Source organism: Cryptomeria japonica, chromosome 5, assembly GCF_030272615.1.
Source record: "Cryptomeria japonica chromosome 5, Sugi_1.0, whole genome shotgun sequence".
NCBI classification, from domain to species: Eukaryota; Viridiplantae; Streptophyta; class Pinopsida; order Cupressales; family Cupressaceae; genus Cryptomeria; species Cryptomeria japonica.
Genome location: NC_081409.1, coordinates 764,140,321 through 764,165,951, shown reverse-complemented (window position 1 = coordinate 764,165,951; position 25,631 = coordinate 764,140,321). Strand labels below are relative to the sequence as shown.

At 35.4% G+C, this 25,631-nt stretch overlaps 1 pseudogene; it reads right to left on the bottom strand.

Annotated features, from left to right (window-relative positions):
• Positions 1–25,631, bottom strand: part of LOC131036482 (ATP synthase subunit beta, chloroplastic-like) — an 85,086-nt pseudogene that overhangs the window by 4,520 nt on the left and 54,935 nt on the right.

The window sequence follows — 25,631 nt, the reverse complement described above, 5'->3', positions numbered from 1 at the left end:
CTCGGAGCCATAGGATTTGCTTGTTCCATTTGACTCACAATCAGTCGATAATTGTGAAGAGTTGCACACAACTATTGGAAAGAAGTAAACTCAGAAAATAGAAGTTTTTCTCTAATATCTTTTTGTAAATTAGAAATAAAGATTCTTTGAATATCATTGTCAGGCACTGGAAAAGAAATTTGAGCATACAAATGCTTATATCTACCAATGAAATCAGTCACTTTTTCTTTAACACCTTGTTTACAATGCATTAAATCAATCAAAGTGAATTTTGGACTTATATTGTTTTGAAATTGTTGAATAAAAGCATTTGCAAGTTGTTGGAAAGAAGTAATACAATAGGAAGGCAACGAGCAATACCATTGTAGAGCCTTGTCTCTTAATGTTCTAGCAAACAATTTTGCAAGCAACCTTTGGTCATGAGCAAAATCGGTACATATTGTTTGAAAAGTCTTAACATGTGTTAGAGGATCACCTTTACCATTGTAGAGCTCCAATTGTGGGATTTCAACATGCTTAGGGGGAATAGCTCGAACAATGTCAAGAGAAAGTGGGCTTGCAACATCAAATGTGGGCACACTAAACTTAGATTGATTCATAGAGGCAATTTGTTGCTGTAAAGAAGAGATAGTTTGTGCAAGATTGTTAATGGTCGCTTCAGTCGAAGAGTTCATATTAGACGTGTTAGATTGTGATGGAGGTATTATGTTATTGAAAGAAGGTATTGATTGAGAGTAAGGTGGCAGGACACTATGATAGTTAGTCATAGGAGATGATTGGAAAGGAGGAACACTACAAGGAGGAATGGAATGGTTAAATGAATTGCCCCCTTGCGCCAGGTTCATTTGCGGAGATGTAATAGGAACACTTATTGAAGGAATGAATGAAGAAGTCAGATTGAATGAAGGAAGAGGGGTAATTGAAGAAGAGGGATTGCCCCCATGGCTGGTGATCATAGGTGGAATGTCTTGTATTGAAGTAGTCATTATGTTTGATGTAAAAGTAGGTATACTAGCAATAGAAGTCATCAAAGGGATAGAATGATTGACTTGAGTAGGAGGTTGTGTATAACCCAAAGTTTCAGCACAACTCTTCATAGGCATCACATTCGAATCCACAATGTGTACAATACTACGCAAAATATCAATTCCATTCTTATCATTTTGAACCATACATTTTAGACCCTCAATTAAGGGAAGAGCTTGACTATCGGGGTATTCTTGAGACATCCATTGCTGAAAATCATCAAATTGGTTATCCAATTTTGAAAATTGTTCTACAGAAACCTCATGGAGAGCTTCTTCATCATTAAGAGGATTAGAGGAATTACCCGTGTCGTTGTTAAAAAGGCCATTCAAATTAGGTTCCATCTCCTCAGTAATTAAACCTTGGAAAGACTTAATTCTAAGGCTTCGTCTAATGGGAATAGTGTAAGTAGGGCTTATTGTTGTAAAACTCATGCACTAAAGAGAGAGAGAAGATTTTGAATTTAGAGGTAGCAAATTTCAATAAAATCAGCCAATCTCCTAGATTTAAGCTGTTAAATGCAATCAGGACAATCTCCCAAAATTTCAGAAAAAATGTCCAAGACTGTGGCGAACGGAGTGCACACGGTCCTCGCAACTTTTTTTGAAATTTGCAGGGATGAAAGTTATGATGATTTTAAAGCTAATCTAAAAAAATTGAATGATTTTACGATCTGTAGATAGGCCAAATTAAAGTTGCAATCTCAAAATTGAACCCTACCAAGATTGTCGAAAAATGCAAAATTTGAATTTTGAAAAAGAGAGGGAAACTGAAATTTTGAATTTTATGATTTTAGAGGGAATACTAAAAGCAATGTAGGTTTTGAAAATTAAAAATTGACTCAATTTCAAACAAAATTCAATTTTGAAAGTGGAAATCAAGGTTGTTGCAATTAAACATTTAATTTCAAAAGTCACAAACTGCAAAAATTTGAATAAAGCACTGAAATTTCGAATGAATGCCAACACACTTTTCAAATTTAGGACAGTAAGAAACACAATTTTGACATGAATTTCAATTTCAATAATTTTTGAATGATTATAAGCCTTAATCCAAGCAATCGCTAGACCAACTTTGACTTTAATTTTGAAAGTGTTAGAATTGATGAAATCAGCCAAGATTCTGGATTCTAGCAGGAAAATACAGTAAGATCTAACTCCCAAAATTTCGGAAAAAATGTCAAGGAAAATGGCACTTGGGGTGCACACGGTCCTCGCAACTTTTTTCAAAATTTTTAGGGATGAGAGATTTTATGATTTTGTTGCGGAATCCAAAGTTACAGCCGATTTGGAGGTGTTTTGATCAGTGAAATCATCAGTCAAAGGCTGAATCAAGAGGGTTTTAAAAATTAGGGTTTTTACACTTAAACACTTAATTTTCAGAATTAAAGCACAAATATGATTTGACAATTTGCAGTAGGAGGGCAGATCTGAAACAAGCATTAACAATTAAACATTTCACAAGCTGAATTACAAAAAAGAAAATTTAGGGTTTTGTGCAATTAACCTCTAAAATTTGTAAAAGATAAAACATGAAAATGTAATTAAGGAAGCAAATTTTTTTTTTCAGATCTAACCATGAATAATCAGAATTAGGATGTTCATGTCGGGTTCACCAAAATGTAAAGTGGAAAATCGAACCCTAGGTGTTCTCCCCCACTCTAAGGAGAAAGGAGGTCACTAGGATTGACGGTTTTCACTTAAGAGGGACTTTACATTCAAAAGAGGGGTTTGAAACTCACAAGATCCAATCCCGCACAATGCAAGATTGAATTCTAAATGAGTTTCAAGGGTTGATACATCAAGGATACCCTCTTTTGTAAAGAATGTAGATAGAAAGATTGAACTAGGAGTACATGTGAAGTAGGAAAGATTCGTTTGTAAATGGAGATAGAGACACATGATGAAGTTGCGAACCTGGAATTAGCAGTAAAATGTTGAGGTGATGCTGTTCTGCAAATTTGAGCGAAAGTTGACGGGACGATGGTGCCCGAAGTGCACACGGTCCTCCAAAAAATCCGCGAAACGAAGGGGGATCTGCTCGTCTCTGCACAAGGATTCCAGATCTTCAATTACAGCCGCGTACCTGCAACCTATAGACAGAAAAGAGAGGATGATTGGGGGGTTAGGGATTAGGGGTTTGCCTTTAGGTCAAACCCCGGTTTTGGAATTAACCAAGAAATGAGAATGTTGTAAATGTAAATGTCTGTAATGTAAACAAGTACTGATACCTTGTTGTAAGAATGTTTGTATTCTTACATGCGAAGGTGTAATAAATGTTGTATTTTGTATGTTGTAAGTGATCTCCTCTTCAATGATTGAATCCTTGTCTTGAATGCAACACTTAGCCTTGAATGGAGACTTAGAATGCTCAATTGCTTGAAGGAATGCTTGAATGCTTGAATGTTTGAATGTTTGAATATCGCTTCCGCCTCTTGCTTGCATATATTTTTCCTCTTTTTCCTTGCCTCCTCAAATGGGAGGGGAAATGTAGTTTATATACTTGTCAATTAGGGCTGATAGACTGATTTTTCCGACCTTAGGCCGACCAGGAAACATTATTTCCCAATTTGCAAACTTAAAGACCTGATGCCCAAAAGAGACCGGGCCCAAAATAGGGCCAGGGACCAGGGCGCTAGGCGCCATGGTCCTGAGGGACTAGGGCGCTGGGCGCCATGGTCCCACCTCCCGGGACAGCAGGGTGCAAGGAAGGATCAGGCCAATGTGCAAAAATATGTAGTTTTTGGTGTCGTAAACAGGTTTCGGGGTCTCCATTTAGGTTCAACATTGCGCCGCCATCGTGAAGACCCAAATGCAGTCGAAATTGCAAGTGTCACAATTTTAGGATGCTACACTAATTCAGTATGATGTTGCCATATCTTGAGAAGTATGATTTGAAGAGTATAAAGATGTCGGTAAAAGACACAGAAAGAATATGATGAATAAGGGGATGAATAAGGTATTCAAAGGGCAACTATTGCCGAGTTAGACAGTGATGAGATCATGATGTTTTGATTGTTTTGACATCATACATATGTTGTAAATTGTAAGGTTAATACTATACTATGTTACTGAGCATAGAACCTAGTCGGTAAACCCTAAGGTTATCGCTATTGGTTAATGAAGGCAGAATGTCTACCAAGTGAAGTTTACTATTTACCGAGTGTTACCGAGTTGTAACTGAGCTGTAATAGAATACATTAAATGGTTACATGAGTTATTTAATGAAGGAAGCTAATGAGCTGGAACTGATTAAATGATTGGTATGCCATGCATGAATTTTGTTAATGAATCTATGGCAAAGGAAAATCGGCATGAAGATCTACAGCTCAGATTGAGCCACAATACCCTAGCACAAGTTCCAAGAAATGTATGCAAGTTCCAAGGTAGGGTAAAACATTTTTAAATCGAAGGATACATTGAACCTAGTCAAAGTTTGAAGATCTGATGGCTATGATTGATCATGGGAAATGTGATCAAGGAGATTAAGCGGTTGGCGAATTGTTTATAAATAGGGAACTATTGATAAACAATGTATGCAGGCAAATGTATGCACAGGGATGCTACATAGTGATTACCGAGCATAGAAGCTTGAAGACCTGTTTGAATAACAGAGTATAGAAGCCCAACAGATGGACAAGATTAGTTCTATGTCTAGATTGTATTAAGCAAATAAGAATCTGGTTTAGCATTTTAGATGTGAAGTTGCAGATATATTTTTATTATTGTTATTTTGTGAAAGTGACCGAAAATCTCTTAACCGAGTGGACTTAACAGTCTTATTTGTAAAACCCTCTAGCAAGGTGACATTCTGATTGAGTGTTTGAAATCCCTTAACGATGTCACTTCTAACAAGGTGAAGATCCTAACACATTTGAGGGAAATCCCTTAACCGGGTCACATCTAGCAATGTGTTTGTAATCTTTAACAAGATTTTCTTTTAACCGAGCATACTCTAGAAGAGTATATTTCTTAGTGGGTTCAAAATCCCACAGTGGTTTTTCCCTATATGGGTTTCCATGTTAAATCTGGTGTTATGAGGTTTATGATGTTTATATGCTTTTGACTTTGAATGTTTAGTAGTTTTGGTTATATTACTGAAGTATATGTTACCGAGGTTGAATCTGATGTTTTTATGGAAGATTAAGGTTGTATGATTCACCCCCCCCCCTCTCATCTTGTTGGCTATTGGATCTATACTTACATTAAGTATCAAAACTATCAATTGGTATAAGAGCTTTGGACTCCAGAAGAAAAGTTTAAAGGTACTTAAGGCAAAGATCCAAAGATGTATAAGAGGGATGTACCAAAGCTGAACAAGTCAAGTTTCTCTACATGGCAAAAAAGGATGAAGTTGCACCTATCAGGAGTTGGAGAATATGTTGTATATTATCTGGAGAATGATTTCATCACACCGAGAACCTATCCATTAACAATGGAAGAGATAAAGGCAAAGCAAGAACATATCCAAGCAATGATTGAAATAACATCTGCATTGACCAACTCAGAGTTTAATGATCTAGAAGGCTATGTGGGATAAGCTCATATCGGTATATGGAGGGGATGAACATTTTCAAAGAGAAAAAGTAGATAGTCTAAGAGGACAACTTGAATCTATGAGGATGAATGAAGGTAAGAACATAACTCAATACAGTACAAGACTAAAGGAGATTGTCAATCAAATCAAAGGAGCAAGTGGAACTATTGAAGAAAAGGATATAACAAGTAAGTTGATAAGAACCCTTCTACCGACTTATGCAATCAGAGTCTCTGCAATCAATGAATTGAGGTCTGTACCTAATATGCTAGTTTCTTTAGATGCTACTATTGGTAAGCTACATACATTTGAGCTAAGTAACTTTGATAATAGTGGATCTTTGGTAAATAATGTTGAATCTGCATTTAGTTCTTTTCATCTTGATGAATCTAATGATTACAATGAAAGAAAGTATAAGTACTCTGAAGGAGATCATAGTGGAGCAAGTGAAAGATTTCATAATAACATGGAAGAAGTACACAAACTGTATGAGGAAATCAAAAAGCAAGAAGAGTTTGAAGCACTATTAGCCAGAAGATTACCGAGAGGCAAAGGTAAGTATAAAGGAAAACTACCTTTGAAATGTTTCAATTGTGATAAGATAGGACATATGTCTTCTAACTGTCCTGACAAAGATTCTACTGAAAAGAGAGATTACCGAGATGATAGACAGAAACATAATCATTACAGAGGACACCGAGACTTGAGAAGAAGAGATAGAAAGACATGCTTAATAGCTGATGAGGAATCCAATGATGATAAATCAGATGAAACTGATACAGAGGAAGTAGTTTATGTGGCTATCAAAGATGGATCAGATGAAGAAAGGTATGAAGAAAAAGCCCTAATATCTCACATAAATACTAATGATTCTTGGATCATAGATAATGGATTCTCACATCATATGATAGGAGATAAACACAAGTTTGTTATGTTAGAAGATTATGATGGAGGCTATGTAAGATTTGGTAATGATGCACCATGTCCGGTGAAAGGTAAAGGATCTATAACACTTCTTGACAATGCAATATGCAATGATGTTTATTGGGTTGAAGGTTTGAAATACAATTTTTTGAGTGTAGCACAGCTAAACAATACAGGTTACCGAATAGAATTTCAGAAGGGAATTATCAAAGTTAATGACAAGAATGGAGAGTTAGCTGCTACCGGGACACAAACAAAAGGTAACACATTTCACCTTGACTCAACTTGGAATAAATGTTTGTATGCAAAGATAGATGATACCTGGTTATGGCATAAAAGGTTTTGTCATGTAAATTTTTATAATCTGATCAAAATAAGTAAGAAGCACTGAGTAAGAGGTTTACCAAGTCTTGAAAAACCTGAGAATGCTATGTGCCGAGGATGCCAGATGGGTAAGATGACAAGATCAAGCTTTACAAGTAAGTCTTACACTTCTAAGGGAATTTTAAATCTTGTGCAAACTGATCTTTGTGGTCCTATGAAAGTTCAAAGTTAATATGGTGATAAATATTTCATATTATTTGTGGATGAATATTCAAGGATGATGTCAGTTATGTTTTTAAAAGAAAAACCAAAAGCTTTTCAAATGTTTAAATGGTACAAGGCAAGAGTTAAAAATGAAATAGGAAGACAATTGAAATGTCTTAGATCTATTGTGGATTGTGCCAGAACACTGATGATTGAAAAGAAAGTGCCACAAACATTTTGGAGAGAACCAATAAGCACAACAGTTTACACCCTGAACCGAGTACAACTGAAGAAAGGTACTTTGAAGACACCATATGAAATCTGGTATGACAAGAAACCTAATGTAAGTTTTTTAAAAATCTTTCAAAGTAAATGCTATGTACACAAAGATGATAGAAATGGCAAGTTTGATCAGAAAAATGAAGAAGGAACATTTCTATGTTATTCTTCTAGAAGCAAAGCATTTAAATGTCTGATCAAATCATCTAACAAAATAGTAGAAAGTGCAAATGTGAAAATTGATGAATTTGCAAAAAGAAATGATGAAGGAAATTCCAAAGAACCAGAAGATTATGATGAATTTGTCTATGTTCAACTGACAAGTCCTACCGAGAAAACTGTTGAAGAGAATATCCAGTTACCGAGTGATGAAGAAGATCATACAGAGCCTACCAAGCCTGTATTAGCCAAGTATGTCAGAAGACATCATGCACCAAGTCAGATTATAGGAGATAAGGATGATCCAGTGATGACAAGGAACAAACTGAGACAGAACACATGTCTGATATCTGAATTTGAACTGAGAATAGTGAAAGAGGCATTTAATAGTGAAGATTGGATAAATGCTATGATAGAAGAGATTGATCAAATCAAGAAGAATGACACATGGACACTAATCCCATGACCAAAGGACAAAAATGTAATCGCTACAAAGTGAATTTTCAGAAACAAGCTAAATGAAAAAGGAGAGGTCATTCGAAATAAAGCAAGACTAGTTTGCAAAGGTTATGCTCAAGAAGAAAGAATTGATTATGGTGAAACTTTTGCACCTGTGGCTAGACTGGAAGGAGTAAGAACATTGTTGGCATATGCTACTTTCAAAAACTTCAAGGTATATCAAATGGATGTCAAATCTACATTTCTGAATGGAATATTAGAAGAAGAAGTTTTTATTGAACAACCTGAAGGATTTGTTGAAGACAATAATAAAGATCAGGTATGTAAATTGAACAAAGCATTATATGGTCTCAAACAAGCACCTAGAGCATGGTATGAAAGATTGCACTCTTATTTGATTAAGATTGGTTTTATAAGGACAAGTGAGAACAACAATATGTACATGAAGAATGATGAAAATGGAATACTGATCTCAGCCATATTTGTTGATGATATTATATTTTGTGGAAATGACTCTCTTTGTAAGAACTTTGAAAATGAAATGAGCAAAGAATTTGAGATGTCATTAATCAGTGAGATAAAATATTTTATAGGTTTACAGATACTGCAAATGAAAAATGAGATATTCATTACTCTATCCAAGAACATAAAGGAAATCTTGAAGAAATTTGGAATGGAGGATTCAAAACTAGTAAGTACTCCTATGACTACCAACTATAAATTATCAAAGAATGATGAATCTGTATCTGTTGATCAGACACTTTATTGATCCATGATTGGAAAGCTACAATATGTTGTTCACAACAGACCAGACATAGCACATGCAGTAGGTATAGTTGCAAGATTCTCTGCAAATCCTAAGGAAACACACATGACAACAATCAAAAGAATTTTTAGATACTTGAAAGGCACATAGGATTATGGCTTAGTATATCATAAAGGAAATGATTTTGATTTAAAAGTTTATACTAATGTTGATTGGGCAGGCAACATTGATGACAGGAAAAGCACAAGTGGAGGGGCTTTCTTTTTAGGAGAAAGACTAGTGAGTTGGCATAGCAAGAAACAAGGATGTGTTTCACAGTCAACAACAGAAGTTGAATACGTTGCTGCAACATTGAATTGTACCAACATTGCATGGATCAAACAACTGTTGGAAGGTATAATTGAGAAAGTTACTGAGCCATTAACTATATTCTATGACAATACTAGTGCTATTAACATTTCAAAGAATCCTGTTATGCACTCTAAGACAAAGCACATCTCTATGAAATATCATTATCTTAGAGAAGAAAGTCAAGAGAAGAAAGTGGTGTTGGAGTATGTAAGCACAAAGGAACAAATAGCTGATATCTTCACCAAGCCACTACCAAGGGACACTTTTGAATATCTCGGAAGTAAGTTAGGGGTCCTACCCCTATCTTCTACTCACTGACCGAGTTCAGTGAAAGAATCAATTCAATGACTCCATCGAATATCTTTTTCGAGTTGATGTTGGTTTACACACTGTAGGATGTTTTCTAAAGGTGTGCAAGAAATAATATAGGATACGATACAGGGAACAAGAATTGAAGACAAAATGCTCTTACTGAGACTCAGTTGATACACAATAGCAGGAAATCACTTCATACAGGAAGAAATTATGTTTTAGTTCTTTACTTTTTGGCATTGTTGTCAAAGGGGGAGAAGACTGATTAAAAAGACTGAAACTGAAGGAGAGAAGACTGGAGAAAAGAGGAGAAGTCTAATGTATGGGGGAGAATTTTGATGACAGTAAGAGAGCATTTTAGCATTTCAGAATCACAGCAATCCGAATCTTTTTAAGGTCAAATCAATTGGTTTTGCCATCAATGCCAAAGGGGGAGATTGTTGGCATTTGACATTATAACAGACAATAGGAGATTGTTGGCATTTCAATAAGGATATTGAGAAGGTTGTTGATGATTATGGATATAACTGATTAAGGATGTTTACTATTTTGATATTATTATTTTGTCATTGATGTCAAGAAATTGATTTTCTAATTTAGTATGATGTTGCCATATCTTGAGAAGTGTGATTTTAAGAGTATAAAGATGTCGGTAAAAGACACAGAAAGAATATTATGAATAAGGGGATGGATAAGGTATTCAATGGGAAACTATTACCGAGTCAGACAATGATGAGATCATGATGTTTAGATTGTTTTGACATCATACATATGTTGTAAATTGTAAGGTTAATACTATACTATGTTACCAAGCAAAGAACCTAGTCGGTAAACCCTAAGGAACCTAGTTGATAAACCCTAAGGGTATCGCTATCGGTTAATGAAGGAAAAATGTCTACTGAGTGAATTTTTGTATTTACCAAGTTGTTACCAAGTTGTAACCGACCTGTAATAGAATACATTAAATGGTTACATGCGTTATTTAATGAAGGAAGCTAATAAGCTGGAATTGATTAAATGATTGGTATGCAGTGCATGAAGTTTGTTAATGAATCTATGGCAAAGGAAAATCATCATGAAGATCTACAACTCAGATTGAACCACAATACCCTTGCACAAGTTCCAAGGTATGGTAAAACGTATTCAGATTGAAGGATACATTGAACCTGGTCGAAGTTTCAAGATCTGATGGCTATGATTGATCATGGGAAATGTGATCAAGGAGATTAAGTGGTTGGTGAATTGTTTATAAATAGGGAACTGTTGATAAACAATGTATGTGGGAAAATGTATGCATAGGGATGCTACATAGTTATTACCAAGCATAGAAGCTTGAAGACCTATTTGAATAACAGAGTATAGAAGCCCAGCAGATGGACAAGATTAGTTCTATGTCTAGATTGTATTGAGCAAATAAGAATCTGCTTTAGCATTTTAGATGTGAAGTTGAAGATAGATTTTTATTACTGTTATTTTGTGAAAGTGACAGAAAATCTCTTAACCGAATGGACTTAACATTCTTATTTGTAAAACCCTCTAGCAAGGTGACATTCTGATTGAGTGTTTGAAATCCTTTAACAAGGTCACTTCTAACAAGATAAAGATCCTAATAGATCTGAGGGAAATCCCTTAACCGGGTCACATCTAGCAATGTGTTTGTAATCTTTAACAGGATTTGCTTTTAACCGAGCATACTCTAGAAGAGTATATTTCTTAGTGGGTCCAAAATTCCACAGTGGTTTTTCCCTATTTGGGTTTCCACATTAAATCTGGTGTTATGAGGTTTATGATGTTTATATGCTTTTGAGTTTGCATGTTTAGTAGTTTTGGTTATATTACTGAAGTATATGTTACCGAGGTTGAATCTGATGTTTTTATGGAAGATTAAGGTTGTATGATTCACCCCCCCCTCTCATCTTGTTGGCTATTGGATCTGTACTTACATTAAGTATCAGAACTACCATCTTCACCTACGATCGAAGGTTGGAGCATAGTTGACATGGAATCTAACAGATCCACTGTTGGATAGATCCCCTTGGTAGCTAATCCTCTTGATAGTACAATAGTAGCATCTAAATGTGAAAATGTTGTAGTAGGAGAGGGATCAGTCAAGTCATCTGCAGGTACATAAACTGCTTGAATGGAGGTTATAGATCCTTCTTTGGTAGAAGTTATTCTCTCTTGTAAAGAACCCATTTTCATGCTAAGAGTTGGCTGATAACCCATTGCGGAAGGCATTCTGCCTAATAATATAGATACATCTGAACTTGCTACTACTAATGAATACAAAGACAAATTCAAAAATAGCTCAGCAAGGCTTGACGAGATGTTAAAGAGTCAGAGAAATGGAAAGAACATGCGAGGACTTGGATTTGAGAAAGGTGAATCCTCTGGATCTAGACAAAGTTGTTGGCATTTTGATGATGTTTTGATTGTCATTGATGGTCACACACTTTCTTGATGTATGAGTTATGCTCAACCGGTAATTGTTCCAATCGGTATTGTGTATTATTGAATGTATAGTCTTTAGACTATCGGTATTTTGCAGAAGATGTTTACCAGTCATAGATTGACTGAAGAGCTCAAGTGGTATGGAGACCCCAAGTGGTTTGAGGATAACAAGTGGTATGAAGGAACCAAGTGATAGTTAACTTTTGATCGGAACACTACAATCTACTAGTCTTCATTTTTGACAATCGGTAATTGGTATATTATATTAACCGGTATTACTCTATGATGAGTTACCAACCGGTATTTCTATAATGTGTGATGAGTTATCATCCTCCGACACTTTGGTGATGATTTTGTGTCGTGTTACCAAATGTGTTTAGATGCACTGAACCTAGGAACTTGTAGTCTAATCCTATTGGACTGACATGAAATCAGTTTCCTTTATAAAGACATTATGTCTAGGGTTTGCATGTATGAGAGAGAGTATGAAAGATAGAATAAGAAAAGGTTATGTGCAATCATTGAAGAGAAGATTAGGTCTGTGTGAAGAGATAGAGTGTGGAGATATTGAAGACTGAATTAATGCTAAAATGTATTAACAATGAGTTGTCAAGGATCTAATTAAACATACTATGCTATTGCCTAGATCATTCACTTGTTGATTACTAATATCTTCGACAAGTCTGAAACCCTTAACATGGTAGGCCTAGGAAAGCCTTTGTAAATCCTCTAACAAGGTGGTTCACAACTGTGGATCTAAAATCCTTTAACAAGGTAGTCTTTAATAAGACTTATCTCTTAATAGAGATCTAAATTCCTAACAGGATCTATTCTGGTGAAGAACATTGTATGACCTTAACCGGTCTGACCTTAACCGGTCTAGTTTCTATTCTATAAATAGTTACTTGTGATTTTTTTCTCACCGTGGTTTTTCCCATTTGGGTTTCCATGTTAAATATCTTGTGTTATGGTGATTGTACTCTTGTGGGTGAATGATTTGTTTGCTATTTGGTTTGCATTTATCTTAACTGGTTTATTAGTGAATCTGTTGTACCAATTATCTGCTAAACTGTTTAAAAGTTTGTTTACAGTATTTTTTGGTATACTAATTCACCCCCCCTCTTAGTATTCATCAATTTGTATCAAAGCTAGCCTTTTAATAAGTCTAACCACTTGGAAGGAGATATGGGGGGATACAGTGTGAGGGAACTTACTCATCACCTCACTCAGACTGAGAGAGCCTATGATGAACTCAAAGTCAAGTATGAAGCCTCTTTGGCCAAAAGAAGAGAGCATGCTGAGAAACTAATGGAACTTACTAAAAATAGCTCTTCTGATGAAGCTGAAATGCATGCCCTAGTTGAAGAAGTTGAAAAATTGAATGAATCTAAAGCCAATCTGAGAAAAGAGTTGGAAGGACTTACTATCAGAATGTACCAAGAGCTTGAGAACAGAAGGAACGCTGAAGATCTAGTAAAAGACAAAGATCATGAGATCTCCAAGCTAAAGAAGGAAATCAACCCTTACTGCTCATCTCAAAGAGAGTAAAGTGGAAAAAGAAGAAATGCAAGGTGAACTAAACATGGCTATTTCTAAGAATGCAACCTTGATGGAATCCAATGCTAATATTTCCAAGAAACTTACTAAGTCAAAGGAAATACTTGCCAAATTCAATAAGAGTACTGTTAAACTAGAGCAAAAGCTGGAATCGGCAAAGCCAATAAAGAATACCACTAGACTTGGTTTCTCTAGGTATGAGGAAGGTGAGACCTCTGGAACAAAAGCTGAAGCATTAAAGAAGCAACTGACATCCAAGGATAAAGGTAAGCAAAAATTTAAACCTATTTGCTTTAATTGTCTCAAAGAAGGACACACTGCTAATGTGTGTAGAAGCAAGGCCTACAACAATTTTCCTTATTTTCTAAACAATAAGCCTAGATCCAATAGATTCAATGGAAACTGTTATACATGAAACAAGTTTGGGCATAGAGCATTTGAATGCAGTTCAGTTTTGCACAACACTGGGAGACATCCTCCAAGGACTCAAGGAATTATCCTAGAACCTTTTTTGAACTGGAATCCCAACCGGTACAATACCTATGATCATCGGTCAGGTGGTTATCAAGTGGCAACTAGTTGGAGAGAAACTTGTTTGATCTATCATGGTAACAGTCACACTGCTGCAATATGTAGAAGGAAGAATGGAAGTATGAATAATGGACCATGGAGAACACCTGGAATGGTATGATATCATTGCAACAAACTGGGACACACTACCAAAACTTGTAGACTGAGAAAGAACCTATCAGATGATATACTGATCACTCCAGAAGGGAAGATTGATGCTAAAACCGTTTAGGTGGAAATGAATAAAACTTGGAAAAAGAAATTAGAAGAAGAGTCATAGGATGAACCGGTTTCTGTACCTAGTGTGGAAGTCTCTGAATCGACAAACCGAGCTTTAGAAAAGCTTAGGGGGAACATATCAATGAAATATTTTGAACCCCCAATTTATATCAGTAAAGAGCTTAATCAGTATATGTTACCTGTCAGCTGGTAGAAGACTTGAAGTGGTAAAAGGCAAAATTAGGGTTTGTGCCCTAGCGGTGATGCATTTATTATGGTAGGTGATAAGTTGTTTAAAAGGGATTTGTGTCATCATTATCACTTACTAGATTTTGAGAGAAGAATTTTCAAGAGAAGAGCGACAAAAGGTGATTCGTTTAGTGATTCAAAGTGAATTAAAAAATCTTGTAGACGAATCTAGCGATCTTTTTCAATCGATCAGTGAAGAACACTAAGTGGTGATCTAAAAACTAAAGTGGTGTATTGTGGGCGACATTGGCAAACCCTAAAATTCAGATTGTGAAGGTATTTCTCAAAATTCTCTCTTATCATGGCTTCTGCATTGCACTCTAGTTCTAGTGCACCTGAAGATACACCTGATTTTCTTCAAAAGAAAATGAAATACAATGCCCTATCTCAAATACCTGCCGGAGTTATTATCAAGGAATAAATTTTAGGGTATATAGACTATAAATTAGAAGACTAGGATCCCTAGTAATCCATTCCCAGCTAAGTCTATTTTGTGGGGATGACAAGAAGATCAAACGTGAGTATAGTATCCTTGAAAAGATGAAACTGCACAATGCGGTATATTTTCTAGAAGAATTCACAGAAGAACATATCCACATCATCCTTAGCAGAGTGCATGGTGATAAGATGTATCTCGAGCGGATGCATGACATCACACCAGAAGCAATTCATGCCATCACCAGTTTCTACAAAATTGGAGAGGTACTAGCTTTACGGAAGGTCACCAAAATTGAAATGACAAAGCTCATCGGTTCTATGAGTGACCAATGGGCAATGAGCATCAACACCATTAAAGATGATCTGGTGAAATATTCTTGCATGGTGATTGGTTATCAGATGTTTTATGCCAGCAAAATGAATTATGTCCCTGCTACTGCGGTGAATGCCCCTTATAGGATGATCAAGGAAGAGACTACATTTGACCTATGTACCTGTCTATAGAAGCAATTGTTGTTGAATCTAAAGTCCATCAGACAGGACAATTCTCTAAGGTTCGGGTTTGGCCAACTTCTGGTCGGCTTATTATTTTATTTTCAAGGTTATTTCCCTAGAGTACGTGATGTGAAATGGTCTACTGACCTACCGGTTTCTAGGCAAATTAAGGAAAGTCTACAAGTAGTGGGAACTACATATCCTGAGGTTCTGAATAAATATTTTGATGAATTCAAGGGGAAGATGAGCTAGAGAATAAGGATATCTGATGATATTGTGAATAAGTATGAAGATGACATCTGCTTTACAATAAGGATAGATGACTGCATAATGGAAGTGGTGGAAACAAGAAAGGAAGTAGTTGGCCCTATGGGGTATGAAGTGATGTATGACATGTTGATTGGGTATGCCTCTACCTTACTTGCATCTCCACTGGATGCAAAGAAAAAGAGAACCAGTACCTACTTGGAGAGGGTCACACCGGTTGAAGAACCAAAATAGAAAAAGGACAAAGCAGTGCCATCAGTATCTGCACTGGTTACCTCTGCCAGTCTGAAAGTGACCAAGCGGTCACCAACTAAGAAGAAACCTGAGATCATTCTTGCAAAAGTATTTGAGAGGAAGCGGAAATCCAAAACCCACTCATCAGAGTCAAAGGACACTAAACCGGAGATTCAAACAAAGAAGACACGATAATCAAGCAAGAAGGCGAAGTCTACTGGTAATGTTCCTACAACTTCAGCACTGGTAAATATACATATTTCCTCTTATAAGCCAATGACACATTGTCAGAGTACATTAAAGAATATTAGGAGAAAAGTACTTGATGATTTAAAGGAATATTTTGATGATTGTATTGATAGTGAGAAAGAAGAAGTAGAATAGGAAGTCATCAAATATTTATGTGTTAATGATCGGTCACCATCTGAGATTAGATTGGTTACACTAAATTCTTTGTACAATTCTTTGGATAATAAATGACGCATTGCCATTGAGAAAGAATAGGAAATCAGGGAGAAAATTTTTGCACAATAATTTCCTGATGCTTCAAATTCTAAATTATTTGAGATAATGGATAAGAACAAAGGCATCTTCTTCATGAGAAGGAGAAGACATAGGCTACTAGAAGGTAAAGCTTATGAAGTAGAAAAGGATACTCACATACAAGTGAAAGCTTCTATCAAAATACATCAAGTATCTGAAGCCGCTAGGAAGGCTGAACAAGAACATGACCTATCATCAAGCCAATTGGATGAGGTATTTGACAGTCAAGGTGAAAGAGTGACAGAATAACCTATTGATGTTGATGTTGGCATTACATTAAATTTGTTGGTATGATGATATTGAGAAGGTTGTTGGAGATTGATGATATAATTGATAAAGGATGATTACTTTCTTAATAATATTATTTTGTCATTGATGTCAAGCAATTGATTTTTTGATTCAGTATGATGTTTCCATATCTTAAAGAGTATGTTTTGATGAGTATAAAGATGTCGGTAAGTGACACAAAAAGAATGTGAAAATGAAGGGGAGTAATTAGTTATTCAATGGGCAACTATTACTGAGTTAGACACTGATGAGATTATGTTATTTTGATTGTTTTGCTATCCTATATATGTGTATTCGAAGACTGAATAAGAAGGAGAAAAGATTTCATGTAACAGAATGAGCAAAGGTTTGATACTGTTCTATTTTACCAAGTGAGGAGCTAGTCAGTAAACACCAAGGTTATCAGTGTCGGTTAATGAAGATAGAATGTCTACCGAGTAAAGTTCAGTATTTACCGAGTATCAACCGAGCAGTAACCGAATGCATTGGATGAATAAATACATTATTAAATGAAGGATGCCAATGAGCTGGAGATTTATAGAAGATTGGAATATCATGCACGAAGTTTGTTAAGGATCAATGGCAATGAAAATTCAAGAGTTGGATCTACAACACAGATTGAATGGTCATAACCGAGCACAAGTACCAAGGAAGGAATACAAGTTTCAAGGAAAGATAAAACATTTTTAGTTTGAAGGATTCAATGAACCTAGTTAAGTTTGAAGATTTGATGGCTAAGATTAATCATGGGAAATGTGATTAAGGAGATTAAGCAGTTAGGAATTGCTTATAAATAAGGAAAAGTTGTAGAACAAAGTATGCGGGCAAATAGAAGAGCAGTGATACTGGAGAGGTGATTACCGAGTACAAAAGATTGATGTGATTGAAGAATAGATTGAGAAGCCTAGCAAGGAGGAAGATAAGTCTTATGACAAGATTATTTTGAACACATAGAGTCTACTTTAACATTTCAGATGTGAAGTTGTAGATATATTTTATTACTGTTATTTATTTTTGTAAGTGACAGGAAATCTCTTAACCAAGTGGACCTAATAGTCTTATTTGTAAATCCTCTAGCAAGGTAACATTTTGAATGAGTGTTTGAAATCCTTTGACAAGGTCACTTCTAACAAAGTGTAATATTCTGATAGATCTAAGGGAAATCCCTTGACCGGGTCACATCTAGCAATGTGTTTATGTAATCTTTAACATGATTGGATTTTAACCGAGCATACTCTAGAAGAGTATATTTTCTTAGTGGGTCTGAAATCCCATAGTGGTTTTTCCCTATTTGGGTTTCCACATTAAATCTGGTGTTAAATGTGTTTTGATGTTTCAAGTTTATCAGTTTATGAGTTTGAATGATTTACAGTCATAGTTGCATATCAAGTAAGTTCTACTGAGGTTGAATTTGGATAGATCATTGAATTGTGAGTTTATCTTATTCACCCCCCCTCTCATCTAACTTGCAATTGGTATTAGAGATAGAACTCCGAAAGTAAATTTTAAAGGAACTTGAGGCAAGATCCAAAGATGTATAAAAGGGATGCACCAAAGTTGAACAAGTCAAGTTTCTCCACATGGTAGAAAAGGATGAAGTTGCACTTATTAGGAATTAGAGAATATGCAACATATTATCTGGAGAATGATTGCACTGCACCTAGCACCTACTCGATGACAATGGAAGAGATAAAGGCAAAGCAAGAACATATTCAAGCAATGATTGAAATAACATGAGCATTGACCGACTCAGAGTTTAATGATCTAGAAGGTTGCAATGATGCCAAAGCTATGTGGAATAAGCTTATATCTGTGTATGGTGGTGATGAACATGTTCAAAGAGCAAAAGTAGACAGTCTAAGAGGACAACTTGAATCCATGAGAATGAATGAAGGTGAGAACATAATCCAATACAGTACAAGGTTAAAGGAAATTGTCAATCAAATCAAAGGAGCAGGAGGAACTATTGAAGAAAAGGATGTAACAAGTAAGTTGCTGAGAACACTTCTACCTGCTTATGCCATTCAAGTCTATACAATTAATGAATTAAGGTCTTTACCAAACATGTTAGTCTCTTTGGATGCTACTATCGGTAAGCTACATACTTTTGAGTTAAGTAATTTTGATAGCAGTGGGTCTTCGGTTAACAAAGTTGCATCTGCATTCAGTTCTTTTCATCTTGGTGAATCTAATGATTACAATGATAGAATGTATAAGTATGCTGAAGGAAATCATAGTGGAGCAAGTGAGAGATTTTGCAAAAATATGGAAGAAGTACACAAACTATATGAGGAAATAAAAAAGCAAGAAGAGTTTGAAGCATTATTGGCCAGAAGGTTATCGAGAGGAAAAGGTAAGTATAAAGGAAAGTTACCTTTGAAATGTTTTAACTGTGATAAAATTGGACATATGGCTTCAAACTATCTTGACAAAGAATCTAGTGAAAACAGAGAATACCAAGATGACAGGCAGAAAGAAAACCAATACAGAGGCCACCAAGACTTTAGAAGGAGAGATAGAAAGACATGCCTAGTAGCTGATGAGGAATCCAATGATGATAAATCTGATGGGATTGAGATAGAGGAAGTTGTATATGTAACTATCAAAGATGGTTCAGATGAAGAAAGGTATGAAGAAAAAGCCTTAATATCACACATAAATAATAATGATTCTTGGATCATAGATAGTGGATGCTCACATCACATGACAGGTGATAAACACAAGTTTGTTAAATTAGAAGATTATGATGGAGGTTATGTAAGATTTGGTAATGATGTACCATGTCCTATGAAAGGCAAAGGATCTATCACACTTCTTGATAATGCTAAATGTGATGATGTATTTTGGGTTGAAGATCTGAAATACAATTTGTTGAGTGTAGCACAGCTAAACAATACAGGATACTGAATAGAATTTCAGAAAGGAATTGTCAAAGTTCATGACAAACATGGAAAGTTGGCTGCTACCGGGACTCAAACAAGAGGTAATACATTTCATCTTGACTCAACTCAGAATAATTGTCTATATGCGAAAATAGAAGACACCTGGTTATGGCATAAAAGATTTTGTCATGTAAATTTTGATAACCTGATCAAAATAAGTAAGAAGCACTGAGTAAGAGGTCTACCAAGCTTGGAAAAACCTGAGAATGCAATATGCCAAGCATGCCAGATGGGTAAGATGACAAAATCAAGATTTACAAGTAATTCTTACACTTCTAAAGGAATTTTAGATCTTGTGTACACTGATCTTTGTGGTCCTATGAAAGTTCAAAGTTATTATGGTGATAAATACTTCATATTATTTGTGGATGATTACTCAAGGATGATGTTAGTTATGTTTTTAAAAGAGAAATTAGAAGCCTTTCAAATGTTCAAATGGTATAAGGCAAGAGTTGAAAATGAAACAGGAAGATAGTTGAAATGTCTAAGATCTGATAGAGGAGGAGAGTTCATTTCAGATGAATTTAACTTATTCTGCAATGATCATGGTATAAAGAGACAAGTGTCTGCATCAAGAACACCACAGCAAAATGGGATAGCTGAAAGAAGAAACAAATCAATTGTAGATTGTGCTAGAACTTTGATGATAGAGAAGAGAGTACCTCAAATATTTCTGAGAGAAGCAATAAGCACTATAGTTTACACCTTGAACCGAGTACAACTAAAGAAAGGAACTATGAAGACACCGTATGAAATCTAGTATGATAAGAAAACTAATGTAAGTTACCTTAAAATATTTGGAAGTAGATGCTATGTTCACAAAGATGACATAAATGGAAAGGTTGATTAGAAAAGTGAGGAAGGAACATTTCTTGGTTATTCTTCTAGAAGTAAAGGATTTAAATGTCTGATCAAATCATCTAACAAAATAGTGGAAAGTGCAAATGTGAAAATTGATGAATTTGCAGAAAGGAATGATGAAGGAAATTCCAAAGAACCAGAAGATTATGAAGAGTTTGCATATGTACAATCGAGAAGTCTAACCAAGAAAGCCGATGAAGAAAATACTCAGTTACCAAGTGATGAAGAAGATCATATAGAGCCTATCGAGCCTATATTAGCAAAATAAGTCAGAAGAAATCATGAATCAAGTCAGATTATAGGAGATAAGGATGATCTAGTGATGACAAGGAACAAACTAAGATAGAACACATGTCTGATATCCGAGTTTGAACCGAGGATAGTAAAAGAGGCATTAAACAATGAAGATTGGGTGAATGCTATGATAGAAGAGATTGAACAAATCAAGAAAAATAAAACATGGACACTGGTCCCAAGACCAAAAGAGAAAAATGTAATCAGTACAAAGTGGATTTTCAGAAATAAGCTAAATGAAAAAGGTGAGGTCATTCGGAATAAAGCAAGGCTAGTTTGCAAAGGTTATGCTTAAGAAGAAGGAATACACTATGGTGAGACTTTTGCACCTATGGCAAGGCTTGAGGGAGTGAGAACATTGTTGGCATATGCTGCTTACAAAAATTTCAAGGTATATCAAATGGATGTTAAATCTGCATTTTTGAATGGTATACTAGAAGAAGAAGTTTACATTGAACAAACTGAAGGATTTATTGAAGAGAAGAATAAAGATCAGGTATGCAAGTTGAAAAAAGCTTTATATGGCCTAAAGTAAGCACCTAGAGCATGGTATGAAAGGTTGCACTCCTACTTAATCAAGATTGGATTTATGAGGACTAGTGAAAATAACAACATGTATATGAAGAATGATGAGGATAATGGAATACTGATTTCAGCCATATTTGTTGATGATATTATTTTTTGTGGAAATGATTCTTTATGCAAGAACTTTGGAAATGAAATGTGCACAGAATTTGAGGTGTCATTAATTGGTGAAATAAAGTATTTTATAGGTTTACAGATACTGCAAATGAAAAATGGGATTTTCATTACTCAATCCAAGTATATAAAGGAAATCTTGAAGAAATTTGGAATGGAGGATTCTAAACCTGTAAGTACTCCTATGACTACTAATTGTAAACTATTAAAGAATGATGAATCTGCATCTGTTGATGAGACACTTTACTGATCTATGATTGGAAAGTTGCAATATGTAGTTCACAATAGACTTGATATAGCACATGCAGTAGGTATAGCTGCAAGATTTTCTACAGATCCCAAAGAAACCCATTTGACAACAATCAAGAGAATTTTTAGATACTTGAGAGGCACTGAAGATTATGGTTTACTATATAAAAAGAGGAATGATTTTGACTTAAAAGTCTATACTGATGCTGATTGGGTAGGAAATATTGATGACAAAAAAAGCACAAGCGATGGAGCTTTCCATTTTAGAGAAATACTAGTGAGTTGGCTTAGCAAGAAACAAGGATGCATTTCACAGTCAATAGCTGAAGCTAAATATGTCACTATAGCATTGAATTATACCAATATAGCATGGATCAAACAATTATTGGAAGGTATGAATGAGACAATTACCGAGCCAGTAACTGTATTTTGTGATAATACATCATTATCTAAGAGAAGAAGTTCAAGAAAAGAAAGTTGTGCTGGAGTATGCTAGAACAAAGGAACAAATAACAGACATCTTCACAAAGCCACTGCCAAGGGACACTTTTGAGTATCTCATAAGTAAGTTAGGAGTCCTACCCTTATCTAGTACTCATTGATAGAGTTCAGTGAAAGCATCAATTCTATGACTCTAAAGAATACTATTTATGAGTTGATGTTGATTTACACACTTTAGGAGGTTGCCTAAAGTTGTGCAAGAAACAGTGAATGAAGACAAGATGCCCTGACCGAGACTAAGATGATACATTTGTATATGTTTTAATAGCAAGAAAATTACTTCACAGGGGAAGTAATCATGAATTAGTTTTACTTTTGGCACTGTTTTCAAAGGGGGAGAAGACTAATGAAAGGGCGAGAAGATTATAGGAGAAGTTTACAACTCAAGGATAATAGGAGAAGAATAACAACAGTCCGAATAAATTGGAATAAATTAATTTGGTATTGCCATCAATTCCAAAGGGGGAGATTGTTAGCATTACATTAAGTTTGTTGGTATGATGATATTGAGAAGGTTGTTGGAGATTGATGATATAATTGATAAAGGATGATTACTTTCTTAATAATATTATTTTGTCATTGATGTCAAGCAATTGATTTTCTGATTTAGTATGATGTTGCCATATCTTAAAGAGTATGTTTTGATGAGTATAAAGATGTCGGTAAGTGACACAGAAAGAATGTGAAAATGAAGGGGAGTAATTAGTTATTCAATGGCCAACTATTACCGAGTTAGACAGTGATGAGATTATGTTATTTTGATTGTTTCGATATCCTATATACGTGCATTCAAAGACTGAATAAGAAGGAGAAAATATTTCATGTAATAGAATGAGTAAAGGTTTGATACTATTCTATTTTACCGAGCAAGGAGCTAGTCGGTAAACACCAAGGTTATCAGTGTCGGTTAATGAAGACAGAATGTCTACCGAGTAAAGTTCAGTATTTACTGAGTATCAACCAAGTAGTAACCGAATGCATTGGATGAATAAATACATTATTAAATGAAGGATGCCAATGAGTTGGAGATTTATAGAAGATTGGAATGTCATGCAAGAATTTTGTTAAGGATCAACGGCAATGAAAATTCAAGAGTTGGATCTACAACACAGATTGAACGGTCATAACCGAGCACAAGTACCAAGGAAGGAATACAAGTTTCAAGGAAAGATAAAATGTTTTTCAATCCAAAGGATTCAATGAACCTAGTCAAGTTTGAAGATCTGATGGCTAAGATTAATCATGGGAAATGTGATTAAGGAGATTAAGTAGTTAGGAATTGCTTATAAATAAGGAAAAGTTGTTGAACAAAGTATGCAAGCAAATAGAAGAGCAGTGATACTGCAGAGGTGATTACCGAGTACAAAAGATTGAAGATCTGATTGAAGAACAGATTGAGAAGCCCAACAAGGAGGAAGATAAGTCATATGACAAGATTATTTTGGGCACATAGAGTCTGCTTTATCATTTCAGATGTGAAGTTGCAGATATATTTTATTACTGTTATTTATTTTTGTAAGTGACAGAAACTCTCTTAACCAAGTGGACCTAATAGTCTTATTTGTAAATCCTCTAGCAAGGTAACATTCTGAATGAGTGTTTGAAGTCCTTTGACAAGGTCACTTCTAACAAAGTGTAAGATTCTGATAGATCTTAGGGAAATCCCTTGACTGGGTCACATCTAGCAATGTGTTTATGTAATCTTTAATAGGATTGGCTTTTAACTGAGCATACTCTAGAAGAGTATATTTTCTTAGTGGGTCTGAAATCCCACAGTGGTTTTTCCCTATTTGGGTTTCCAAGTTAAATCTGGTGTTAAATGTGTTTTGATGTTTCAAGTTTATCAGTTTATGAGTTTGAATGATTTATAGTCATAGTTGCATATCAAGTAAGTTCTACCGAGGTTGAATTTGGATAGATCATTGATTTGTGAGTTTATCTGATTCAACCCCCCCTCTCATCTAACTAATAGTTGATGCATTAGATAATCAGGATGTCACTCCTGACAAAGAGAAAGAGAAACAAGATAAAGAAAAAGAAGAGAAAGAGAAACATGACAAGGAAAAAGCTGAAAAAGAGAAACAGGACAAAGAGAAAGTGGAGAAAGAGAAAGAGGAATAAGCAAGGAAGGAATAAAACAAGAGTAAAGTGGTAGAGAAAAAGAAAGAGGAAGATAAGAGAAAAGAAGAAAGAGGAAGAGAAGAGGAAAGAAGAGGAGAAGAGGAAAGAAGAGGAGAAGAGGAAGAAGAGAAGAAGAAAGAAGAAGACAAGAGGAAGGAAGAAGAAAGGAAGAAGGAGGAAGAGAAGAAAAAGTGGGAAGAGGACAAGAAGAAAGAAGAAATGGAGAAGAAACAAGAAGAGGAGCAAAAGAAGAAAGAAGATGATAAGAAAAAACAAGAAGAGGAGAAGGAAGTAGAGAAGAACAAACAAGCAGAGACTCCTAAGGTAACCTATGATCAAACCAAACAAGTTGATACCACTAGTCTTATTGATCTAACTCTTGCAAGTCTGACTCAATCTGAAGATGAGTCTGGGCTACTTTGAAGCATCAAATTTGTAGAGGAGAGACTGGAAGAATTGTGAAGGAAGAAAGAACAAGATGTCATACAAACTCCGGTTGACACCCTTACTAGTCTAATTCCTATTACCAACCTCCCCAGTACTGATTCCTCTCTATCCAAGCTAAAACTTCTGTGTACCGTAGTGGAGGACTAGGTACAATTCTTGGAAGATGTTGTTGAAGCAACCACAAAGAAGAACCATGAAAAGGCACTCAATGTTTCCTTATTCAAGCAAATGAATGAGCTGCAAACACAACTACTCAAGCAGCAAAATGATATTAGTGTTGGTATGGGTGAAGGTAAATTACTGTTGAGTAAAATTGGCCAGCCCTATCTATTTTGTGACGATGTGCTTAACTAGAAATCTAAACTCCAATCAGAGTTACATGCATATATCAGCAATTTCAAGATGACCTATGATCTCTTCACTACATATGGGCAAACCATTCATCATTATCAGCATCAGACTGCCAAGATGGACTTAGAGATCAGCAACCAGTCTAAATATTTGCAGGAGCTAAAATTGCTCCTATTGCCAAGACTGCAGATTCTTTAGAAATGTTTTCTCAACTTGGAAGCTATCACAGTAACTCAAGAGATGAGTACCATTGATGCAATGGAAGAACTGGCATTCCAGATGAAGACTGAAATTGAGGTTGCTACCTCATTACTTGAGTCATGGAGATTGGCCATGAAAACTTTTATGTAGGACTTTAAATATGTTTTTGAGAAATTTTATTCTTTATTGTCATGAACATCTACTCTATTTTATTATATATGCAAAAAGGGGTTACTTTACATTACTTTGTCATTGTTGGAAAAGGGGGGAGTAGTGTACATTAAATTTTTGGTGAATGTTACCATTTCATGTAC